Below are 11,897 nucleotides of genomic sequence, written 5' to 3'. Positions count from 1 at the left end.
TTCACAAGAGACTGTGTGCAAAAGAGCCACCTGGTAGTAGCTCGTTAACTATTAACTGATCAGAATCTGGAGTAAAGGTGATCAGTCATCAGGTGCTGGACAGGACCAGTTGACATCCAGTGCCTCTCCCACTTAGGTCTGAGACTCAAGCTCTGCCAGCTTATTTCTATTCCTTTTTGGGTCAAAAGTTTTGCCACCACAAGATTGGCTATGGCCCTCTTTTCCGGCTGGAACCATGGAGGGTGTCGAAGAGAAGAAGGTTCCAGCTGTGCCGGAAACCCTTAAGAAAAAGCAAAGGAATTTTGCAGAACTGAAGATCATGCGCTTGAGAAAGAAGTTTGCCCAAAAGATGCTTCAAAAGGCAAGGAGGAGGCTTATCTATGAAAAAGCCAAGCACTGTCACAAGGAATATAGGCAAATGTACAGAACTGAGATTCAAATGCTAGAATGGCAAGAAAAGCTGGCAACTTCTATGTACCTGCAGAACCCAAATTGGCATCTGTCTCAGGATCAGAGGTATCAACGGCGTGAGCCCAAAGTTCCGAAAAGTATTGCAACTTCTTCGCCTTCGCCAAATCTTCAATGGCACCTTTGTTAAGCTCAACAAGGCCTCAATTAACATCCTGAGGATTGTGGAACCATATATTGCATGGGGGTACCCGAACCTGAAGTCAGTGAACGAACTGATCTATAAGTGTGGTTGTGGCAAAATCAATAAGAAGCAGATTGCCTTGACAGATAACTCCCTGATTGCATGATCTCTTGGTAAATATGGCATCATCTGCATGGAGGACCTGATTCATGAGAACTATACTGTTGGGAAATGCTTCAAAAAAGCAAACAGGAGGGCGGGGCAAGATGGCAGACTGGTGAGCTGTATGTTTTAGTTACTCCTCCAGGAAAGTAGGTAAAAAGCCAGGAACTGCGTGGACTGGACACCACAGAGCAATCTGTCTTTGGGCATACTTCATACAACACTCATGAAAACGTGGAACTGCTGAGATCAGCGAAATCTGTAAGTTTTTGCGGCCAGGGGACCCGCGCCCCTCCCTGCCAGGCTCAGTCCCGGGGGAGGAGGGGCTGTCAGCTCCAGGAAGGAGAAGGGAGAATTGCAGTGGCTGCTCTTACCGGAAACTCATTCTACTGATTCAAACTCCAACCATAGATAGACTGAAGCCAGACACCAGAGACTCTGAGAGCAGCCAGCCCAGCAGAGAGGAGACAGGCATAGAAAAAAAACAACACGAAAAACTCCAAAATAAAAGCAGAGGATTTTTGGAGTTCTGGTGAACACAGAAAGGGGAAGGGCGGAGATCAGGCCTTGAGGCGCATATGCAAATCCCGAAGCAAGGCTGATCTCTCTGCCCTGGGCACCTTTCCTTAATGGCCCTGGTTGCTTTGTCTATTAGCATTTCAATAACCCATTAGATCTCTGAGGAGGGCCGTTTTTTTTTTTTTTTTTTTTTTTTTTTTTTTTTTTTTTTTTAAATCCTTTTTGCTTTTTCTAAAACAATTACTCTAAGAAGCTCAATACAGAAAGCTTCAAAGAATTGAAATTTGGGCACGTCAAGTCAAGAGCAGAACTAAGAGAGCTCTGAGACAAAAGGCAATAATCCAGTGGCTGAGAAAATTCAAAACAACACAACTTCCCAAGAAAAGGGGGGTGTCCGCTCACAGCCACCATCCTGGTGGACAGGAAACACTCCTGCCCATCGCCAGCCCCATAGCCCAGAGCTGCCCCAGACAACCCAGTGTGACGGAAGTGCTTCAAATAACAGGCACACACCACAAAACTGGGCGTGGACATTAGCCTTCCCTGCAACCTCAGCTGAATGTCCCAGAGCTGGGAAGGGGGAGCAGTGTGAATTAACAGAGCCCCATTCAGCCATCATTTGAGCAGACTGGGAGCCTCCCAACACAGCCCAGCAGCCCAGAACTGCCCTGGGGGGACGGCACTCACCTGCGACATAGCACAGTCATCCCTCAACAGAGGACCCGGGGTGCACAGCCTGGAAGAGGGGCCCACTTGCAAGTCTCAGGAGCCATACGCCAATACCAAAGACTTGTGGGTCAGTGGCAGAGACAAACTGTGGCAGGACTGAACTGAAGGATTAGACTATTGCAGTAGCTTTAAAACTCTAGGATCATCAGGGAGATTTGATTGTTAGGGCCACCCCCCCTCCCCGACTGCCCAGAAACACGCCCCACATACAGGGCAGGCAACACCAACTACACACGCAAGCTTGGGACACCAATTGGGCCCCACAAGACTCACTCCCCCACTCACCAAAAAGGCTAAGCAGGGGAGATCTGGCTTGTGGAGAACAGGTGGCTCGTGGACGCCACCTGCTGGTTAGTTAGAGAAAGTGTACTCCACGAAGCTGTAGATCTGATAAATTAGAGATAAGGACTTCAACTGGTCTACAAACCCTAAAAGAACCCTATCAAGGTCAGCAAATGCCACGAGGCCAAAAACAACAGAAAATTATAAAGCATATGAAAAAACCAGACGATATGGATAACCCAAGCCCAAGCACCCAAATCAAAAGACCAGAAGAGACACACCTAGAGCAGCTACTCAAAGAACTAAAGATGAACAATGAGACCCTAGTACGGGATATGAAGGAAATCAAGAAGACCCTAGAAGAGCATAAAGAAGACATTGCAAGACTAAATAAAAAAATGGATGATCTTATGGAAATTAAAGAAACTGTTGACCAAATTAAAAAGATTCTGGACACTCATAGTACAAGACTAGAGGAAGTTGAACAACAAATCAGTGACCTGGAAGATGACAGAATGGAAAATGAAAACATAAAAGAAAGAATGGGGAAAAAAATTGAAAAACTCGAAATGGACCTCAGGGATATGATAGATAATATGAAACGTCCGAATATAAGACTCATTGGTGTCCCAGAAGGGGAAGAAAAGGGTAAAGGTCTAGGAAGAGTATTCAAAGAAATTGTTGGGGAAAACTTCCCAAATCTTCTAAACAACATAAATACACAAATCATAAATGCTCAGCGAACTCCAAATAGAATAAATCCAAAAAAACCCACTCCGAGACATATACTGATCACACTGTCAAACATAGAAGAGAAGGAGCAAGTTCTGAAAGCAGCAAGAGAAAAGCAATTCACCACATACAAAGGAAACAGCATAAGACTAAGTAGTGACTACTCAGCAGCCACCATGGAGGCGAGAAGGCAGTGGCACGATATATTTAAAACTCTGAGTGAGAGGAATTTCCAGCCAAGAATACTTTATCCAGCAAAGCTCTCCTTCAAATTTGAGGGAGAGCTTAAATTTTTCACAGACAAAGAAATGCTGAGAGAATTTGCTAACAAGAGACCTGCCCTACTGGAGATACTAAAGGGAGCCCTACAGACAGAGAAACAAAGACAGGACAGAGAGACTTGGAGAAAGGTTCAGTACTAAAGAGATTCGGTATGGGTACAATAAAGGATATTAATAGAGAGAGGGAAAAATATGGCAAACATAATCCAAAGGATAAGATGGCCGATTCAAGAAATGCCTTCACGGTTTTAACGTTGAATGTAAATGGATTAAACTCCCCAATTAAAAGATATAGATTCGCAGAATGGATCAAAAAAAATGAACCATCAATATGTTGCATACAAGAGACTCATCTTAGACACAGGGACACAAAGAAACTGAAAGTGAAAGGATGGAAAAAAATATTTCATGCAAGCTACAGCCAAAAGAAAGCAGGTGTAGCAATATTAATCTCAGATAAAATAGACTTCAAATGCAGGGATGTTTTGAGAGACAAAGAAGGCCACTACATACTAATAAAAGGGGCAATTCAGCAAGAAGAAATAACAATCGTAAATGTCTATGCACCCAATCAAGGTGCCACAAAATACATGAGAGAAACATTGGCAAAACTAAAGGAAGCAATTGATGTTTCCACAATAATTGTGGGAGACTTCAACACATCACTCTCTCCTATAGATAGATCAACCAGACAGAAGACCAATAAGGAAATTGAAAACCTAAACAATCTGATAAATGAATTAGATTTAACAGACATCTACAGGACATTACATCCCAAATCACCAGGATACACATACTTTTCTAGTGCTCACGGAACTTTCTCCAGAATAGATCATATGCTGGGACATAAAACAAGCCTCAATAAATTTAAAAAGATTGAAATTATTCAAAGCACATTCTCTGACCACAATGGAATACAATTAGAAGTCAATAACCATCAGAGACTTAGAAAATTCACAAATACCTGGAGGTTAAACAACACACTCCTAAACAATCAGTGGGTTAAAGAAGAAATAGCAAGAGAAATTGCTAAATATATAGAGACGAATGAAAATGAGAACACAACATACCAAAACCTATGGGATGCAGCAAAAGCAGTGCTAAGGGGGAAATTTATAGCACTAAACGCATATATTAAAAAGGAAGAAAGAGCCAAAATCAAAGAACTAATGGATCAACTGAAGAAGCTAGAAAATGAACAGCAAACCAATCCTAAACCAAGTACAAGAAAAGAAATCACAAGGATTAAAGCAGAAATAAATGACATAGAGAACAAAAAAACAATAGAGAGGATAAATATCACCAAAAGTTGGTTCTTTGAGAAGATCAACAAGATTGACAAGCCCCTAGCTAGACTGACAAAATCAAAAAGAGAGAAGACCCATATAAACAAAATAATGAATGAAAAAGGTGACATAACTGCAGATCCTGAAGAAATTAAAAAAATTATAAGAGGATATTATGAACAACTGTATGGCAACAAACTGGATAATGTAGAAGAAATGGACAATTTCCTGGAAACATATGAACAACCTAGACTGACCACAGAAGAAATAGAAGACCTCAACCAACCCATCACAAGCAAAGAGATCCAATCAGTCATCAAAAATCTTCCCACAAATAAATGCCCAGGGCCAGATGGCTTCACAGGGGAATTCTACCAAACTTTCCAGAAAGAACTGACACCAATCTTACTCAAACTCTTTCAAAACATTGAAAAAAATGGAACACTACCTAACTCATTTTATGAAGCTAACATCAATCTAATACCAAAACCAGGCAAAGATGCTACAAAAAAGGAAAACTACCGGCCAATCTCCCTAATGAATATAGATGCAAAAATCCTCAACAAAATACTTGCAAATCGAATCCAAAGACACATTAAAAAAATCATACACCACGACCAAGTGGGGTTCATTCCAGGCATGCAAGGATGGTTCAACATAAGAAAAACAATCAATGTATTACAAACACATTAAAAACTCGAAAGGGAAAAATCAATTGATCATCTCAATAGATGCTGAAAAAGCATTTGACAAAATCCAACATCCGTTTTTGATAAAAACACTTCAAAAGGTAGGAATTGAAGGAAACTTCCTCAACATGATAAAGAGCATATATGAAAAACCCACAGCCAGCATAGTACTCAATGGTGAGAGACTGAAAGCCTTCCCTCTAAGATCAGGAACAAGACAAGGATGCCCGCTGTCACCACTGTTATTCAACATTGTGCTGGAAGTGCTAGCCAGGGCAATCCGGCAAGACAAAGAAATAAAAGGCATCCAAATTGGAAAAGAAGAAGTAAAACTGTCATTGTTTGCAGATGATATGATCTTATATCTAGAAAACCCTGAGAAATCAACGATACACCTACTAGAGCTAATAAACAAATTTAGCAAAGTAGCGGGATACAAGATTAATGCACATAAGTCAGTAATGTTTCTATATGCTAGAAATGAACAAACTGAAGAGACACTCAAGAAAAAGATACCATTTTCAATAGCAACTAAAAAAATCAAGTACCTAGGAATAAACTTAACCAAAGATGTAAAAGACCTATACAAAGAAAACTACATAACTCTACTAAAAGAAATAGAAGGGGACCTTAAAAGATGGAAAAATATTCCATGTTCATGGATAGGAAGGCTAAATGTCATTAAGATGTCAATTCTACCGAAACTCATCTACAGATTCAATGCAATCCCAATCAAAATTCCAACAACCTACTTTGCAGACTTGGAAAAGCTAGTTATCAAATTTATTTGGAAAGGGAAGATGCCTCGAATTGCTAAAGACACTTTAAAAAAGAAAAACGAAGTGGGAGGACTTACACTCCCTGACTTTGAAGCTTATTATAAAGCCACAGTTGCCAAAACAGCATGGTACTGGCACAAAGATAGACATATAGATCAATGGAATCGAATTGAGAATTCAGAGATAGACCCTCAGATCTATGGCCGACTGATCTTTGATAAGGCCCCCAAAGTCACCGAACTGAGCCATAATGGTCTTTTCAACAAATGGGGCTGGGAGAGTTGGATATCCATATCCAAAAGAATGAAAGAGGACCCCTACCTCACCCCCTACACAAAAATTAACTCAAAATGGACCAAAGATCTCAATATAAAAGAAAGTACCATTAAACTCCTAGAAGATAATGTGGGAAAACATCTTCAAGACCTTGTATTAGGAGGCCACTTCCTAGACTTTACACCCAAAGCACAAGCAACAAAAGAGAAAATAGATAAATGGGAACTCCTCAAGCTTAGAAGTTTCTGCACCTCAAAGGAATTTCTCAAAAAGGTAAAGAGGCAGCCAACTCAATGGGAAAAAATTTTTGGAAACCATGTATCTGACAAAAGACTGATATCTTGCATATACAAAGAAATCCTACAACTCAATGACAATAGTACAGTCGGCCCAATTATAAAATGGGCAAAAGATATGAAAAGACAGTTCTCTGAAGAGGAAATACAAATGGCCAAGAAACACATGAAAAAATGTTCAGCTTCACTAGCTATTAGAGAGATGCAAATTAAGACCACAATGAGATACCATCTAACACCGGTTAGAATGGCTGCCATTAAACAAACAGGAAACTACAAATGCTGGAGGGGATGTGAAGAAATTGGAACTCTTATTCATTGTTGGTGGGACTGTATAATGGTTCAGCCACTCTGGAAGTCAGTCTGGCAGTTCCTTAGAAAACTAGATATAGAGCTACCATTCGATCCAGCGATTGCAATTCTCAGGATATACCCGGAAGATCGGAAAGCAGTGACACGAACAGATATCTGCACGCCAATGTTCATAGCAGCATTATTCACAATTGCCAAGAGATGGAAACAACCCAAATGTCCATCAACAGATGAGTGGATAAATAAAATGTGGTATATACACACGATGGAATACTACGCGGCAGTAAGAAGGAACGATCTGGTGAAACATATGACAACATGGATGAACCTTGAAGACATAATGCTGAGTGAAATAAGCCAGGCACAAAAAGAGAAATATTATATGCTACCACTAATGTGAACTTTGAAAAATGTAAAACAAATGGTTTATAATGTAGAATGTAGGGGAACTAGCAGTAGAGAGCAATTAAGGAAGGGGGAACAATAATCCAAGAAGAACAGATAAGCTATTTAACGTTCTGGGGATGCCCAGAAATGACTATGGTCTGTTAATTTCTGATGGATGTAGTAGGAACAAGTTCACTGAAATGTTGCTATAGTATGTAACTTTCTTGGGGTAAAGTAGGAACATGTTGGAAGTTAAGCAGTTATCTTAGGTTAGTTGTCTTTTTCTTACTCCCTTGCTATGGTCTCTTTGAAATGTTCTTTTATTGTATGTTTGTTTCTTTTTAACTTTTTTTTTCATACAGTTGATTTGAAAAAAGAAGGGAAAGTTAAAAAAAAAAAAAAAAGAAAAAAGACAAACAAGGAAAAAAAAAAAAAAAAAAAAAAAAACGATGTAGTGCCCCCTTGAGGAGCCTGTGGAGAATGCAGGGGTATTCGCCTACCCCACCTCCATGGTTGCTAACATGACCACAGACATAGGGGACTGGTGGTTTGATGGGTTGAGCCCTCTACCATAAGTTTTACCCTTGGGAAGACGGTTGCTGCAAAGGAGAGGCTAGGCCTCCCTGTATTTGTGCCTAAGAGTCTCCTCCTGAATGCCTCTTTGTTGCTCAGATGTGGCCCTCTCTCTCTGGCTAAGCCAACTTGAAAGGTGAAATCACTGCCCTCCCCCCTACGTGGGATCAGACACCCAGGGAAGTGAATCTCCCTGGCAACGTGGAATATGACTCCCGGGGAGGAATGTAGACCCGGCATCGTGGGATGGAGAACATCTTCTTGACCAAAAGGGGGATGTGAAAGGAAATGAAATAAGCTTCAGTGGCAGAGAGATTCCAAAACGAGCCGAGAGATCACTCTGGTGGGCACTCTTACGCACACTTTAGACAACCTTTTTTAGGTTCTAAAGAATTGGGGTAGCTGGTGGTGGATACCTGAAACTATTAAACTACAACCCAGAACCCATGAATCTCGAAGACAGTTGTATAAAAATGTAGCTTATGAGGGGTGACAGTGGGATTGGGAATGCCATAAGGACCAAACTCCACTTTGTCTAGTTTATGGATCGATGTGTAGAAAAGTAGGGGAAGCAAACAAACAGACAAAGGTACCTAGTGTTCTTTTTTACTTCAATTGCTCTTTTTCACTCTAATTATTATTCTTGTTATTTTTGTGTGTGTGCTAATGAAGGTGTCAGGGATTGATTTAGGTGATGAATGTACAACTATGTAATGGTACTGTAAACAATCGAAAGTACAATTTGTTTTGTATGACTGCGTGGTATGTGAATATATCTCAATAAAATGATGATTAAAAAAAAAAAAAAAAAAAAAAAAAAAAAAAAAAGTGCATTTCAGGAACTACCAAACCCCAACCCAGTGGTTTTTATTCTTGAAGACTATTGTATGACAATGTAGCTTACAAGGGGTGATAGGGTGATTTTGAAAACCTTGTGGATCCCACTCCTTTTATCCAGTGTATGAATGGATGACTAGAAAAATGGCAAAAAACTAAAGGAAAAAATACAGTGGGAGCGGGGGGACAATTTGGGCGTTCTTTTTTCACTATTCTTTTTCATTCTTATTATCACTTTTTCTGGTACAAGGACAATGTTAAAAAAATAGATTGGGGTGATCAAGGAACAACTATATGATGGTAATGTGATCAATTGATTGTATATCTTGTGTTGGGGACAATTAAGGTAGCATATATAATATTCACCTTCAGCGATACCGGTAACATGCAACATGGCCGCCAGGCCTGATGCAAGAACAGCCTAAGCTATAATTAGCCTTCTTCAAGGAAGTAACAGTAGTTCCCGCCTAAGCAGTAGCTAGTTCGCGCCTAAACAGTAGCCGCCCATTGGCCATCCACCCCAGCAACAGCTACCACCAATCCCAGACCCCCAGCAACAGCAACCGCCAATCCCCCTACATCTGCCTTCCACCCTAGCAACAGCAGCAGCCAATCCTAGATCGCCACCCGCCCTTACTAGCCACTCCCTCCACCCTTAGAGTATATATACCCTGCCTCTTCAATAAAATTTTGCAGCTTGATCAGAAAAAAAAAAAAAAAAAAAAAAAAAAAAAGCAAACAGCTTCCTGTGGCCCTTCAAATCATCTTCTCCCAAGGGGGGATGAAGAAAAAGACCACTCATTTAGTAGAAGGGGGAGATGCTGGCAACAGGGGAGACCAGATCAATAGGCTTATTAGAATAATGAACTAAGGTGTCTACTATGATTACTTTTATAATCTGGTCAGTTACTAAACAGTGATTGCTTACAAATTAAAAAAAAATAAAAAAGACTGGATATGGGAAAAAGCTGCAACTAGTAGTTGGAGAGATATTGGGATGATACCCATCTCATCCATTCTCCAATTTGCTTTCACACCCCATTTTATGTCCAATTAAAATCTGGGACCCAAAGGCAGAAATCTGTGGGATTCAAAACCTCTCTGGTTTGAAGAAATGAATGATTGTCCTTTCCCTCTAGCATGATACGGCAGATGAAAAACCACTGGAAGATCCTCCAAAAGTACAATTTTCTGGAGGAATTAAAAAATGCATGTATATTATGGATAATAAAGCCTTTGCTGCATCTATTAACTCACAAGTATTATCATTCAGCTCCAACTATGTGTAAGGTACTAACAGTGCTAGGTGCTGGGTTAGCAAGCTCTTGTCTTGATGTAAACTTGGTGTGCTGGTTTGGATATACTATGTCCCCCACAAAAAAGCCACAACCTTTAATCCAATCTTGTGGGATATTGGGATTAGGTTGTTTCCATGGAGATATGACTCTCCCACATGGAGATAAAACTTTTGATTATATTATTCCCATGGAGGTGTGGCCCTGCCCATTCAGCCTGGGTCTTCATTAGTTTACTGGAGTCCTTTAAAAATGCTGGCACAGACTCAGACGCTTGCTGGCTTAGCCCAGAGATGCTTGGAGTTGCGGACTCCTGACGTTGGCTGCAGCTGAGAGGGACATTTGGGAGACAGCCGTTGAAAGCAGATTTGGCTGACGCTTGGAGAAACTAGCCCAGAGTTTGCCCTGGGATATGCTAAGACAGGACCCCCAGGCACTTAGAGAGAAAAGTCCTGGGAGAAAGAACCAAGAACGCACAGGAGCTGAGAGAGGAGCTGGAACACAACCCAGGATCAGCAGACGCCATCCACGTGCCTTACTAGCTAACAGACGTTTTCCAGATGCCATCAGCCATTCTTCAGAGAAGGTATAAACAAGTTTATGCCTTGATTTGGACACTTTTATGGCTGTAGAACTATAAATCTGTAGCCAAATAAACCCCTTTATAAAAGCCAATCCATTTCTGGTATTTTGCATAATAGCAGCATTAGCAAACCAGAACACTTGGGTACTCAAGGATCAAACAACTCACACCCTGTTCTACCACTGGTCCTGAAGCCTCTGCTACCTCAATTTTTTGAGCAAATCATTGATCCCATCCCCAGAAACAGTCTCATGAGACAAAATTGAAGGAACTGAGGGTCTTAGCTCGGGGATGAGAAAACCCAAGAGAGACATGGTCCTTGATTTCATAAATCTAAAGGACAGTCATGGGGAAAAAGAATTAGATAGTTTTTTGGTGTGGAGACAGAAACAAGAATTAGAGCCCAGTTCTGGAAGTTACAGAGAGATTGATATCATCTCAGCCAGAGGAAGAACTTTTTAATAGTGAGAAGCTTCTAAATATGGAATAGACTGTGCCAGTAGGTGGTGAGTTCCCCATTACTGCAGGTGTTCAACTGAAGTCGGATGATCAACAGGGAGGGAGACTGTAGATGAGATTCATTCAACACATACGGAAACAGTGGAGTTGATCTTCATGACTTTATCATGAACTTGAAATCTGTTTCTGTGAGTGTCAGCTGTATCCATTGATTTCTTCATTACAGATCACATAATATTTTACCTCACACCTATGCATCATTTAGAATTTATAAAATGCTTTCATTTACTTTAGCTCATTAACTCCTTTGGACAACCATTTGAAAAAGTATTATAAGGACTATTATTTCCATCTTATAGTTGTGGAATCTTAAGTAAGGAAAGCCTGAGAGAAGCAGATCAATTATAAAGCCAGAATAAACGAAGGGACCACCATGAGTTCCCACTGTTCCCACTATGGAATCACACGCTGAGAGCATCCCCTGTGCATTTTCAGAATGAAGAGATGAAGAGTGAGTCCCAGACAAGGGAGGTATGGTTTGGAGGGGCCAGGAAGCTGTCACTGACATCAAAGCCTGGGCATGGCATTTTCTCCAAAGCTCTAACAGTAGGAAATATTGAGTCAATGAACTTACTACTAATGGTCATCTCTGTCTCACTCACAACAAGCTCCAGGGTAAGACCAGGAAGAATGCCGAACAGTTTTAAAGAAGACAAGACCTTTAGCTCAAGAGTGGAAAAAACAAGGAGAGAGAGGGTGGTGGTCCAAGGATGATGCTGAACTACTGGAAAAGGCTGAGAAAGTCCCAGAGGGTGACAGAGAATCAAG

The 11,897-nt window shown here is 40.8% G+C and overlaps 1 pseudogene; it reads left to right on the top strand.

Moving 5' to 3' along the window:
- Window positions 1–235: 235 nt before the first annotated feature.
- Window positions 236–9,834, top strand: LOC119519427 (annotated as a pseudogene).
- Window positions 9,835–11,897: the final 2,063 nt, after the last annotated feature.

Source organism: Choloepus didactylus, chromosome 1 (genome assembly GCF_015220235.1).
Source record: "Choloepus didactylus isolate mChoDid1 chromosome 1, mChoDid1.pri, whole genome shotgun sequence".
In the NCBI taxonomy this organism is placed as follows: domain Eukaryota; kingdom Metazoa; phylum Chordata; class Mammalia; order Pilosa; family Megalonychidae; genus Choloepus; species Choloepus didactylus.
Note: the sequence above shows the minus strand (reverse complement) of the source record. Positions and strands in the feature narration are given on the sequence as shown.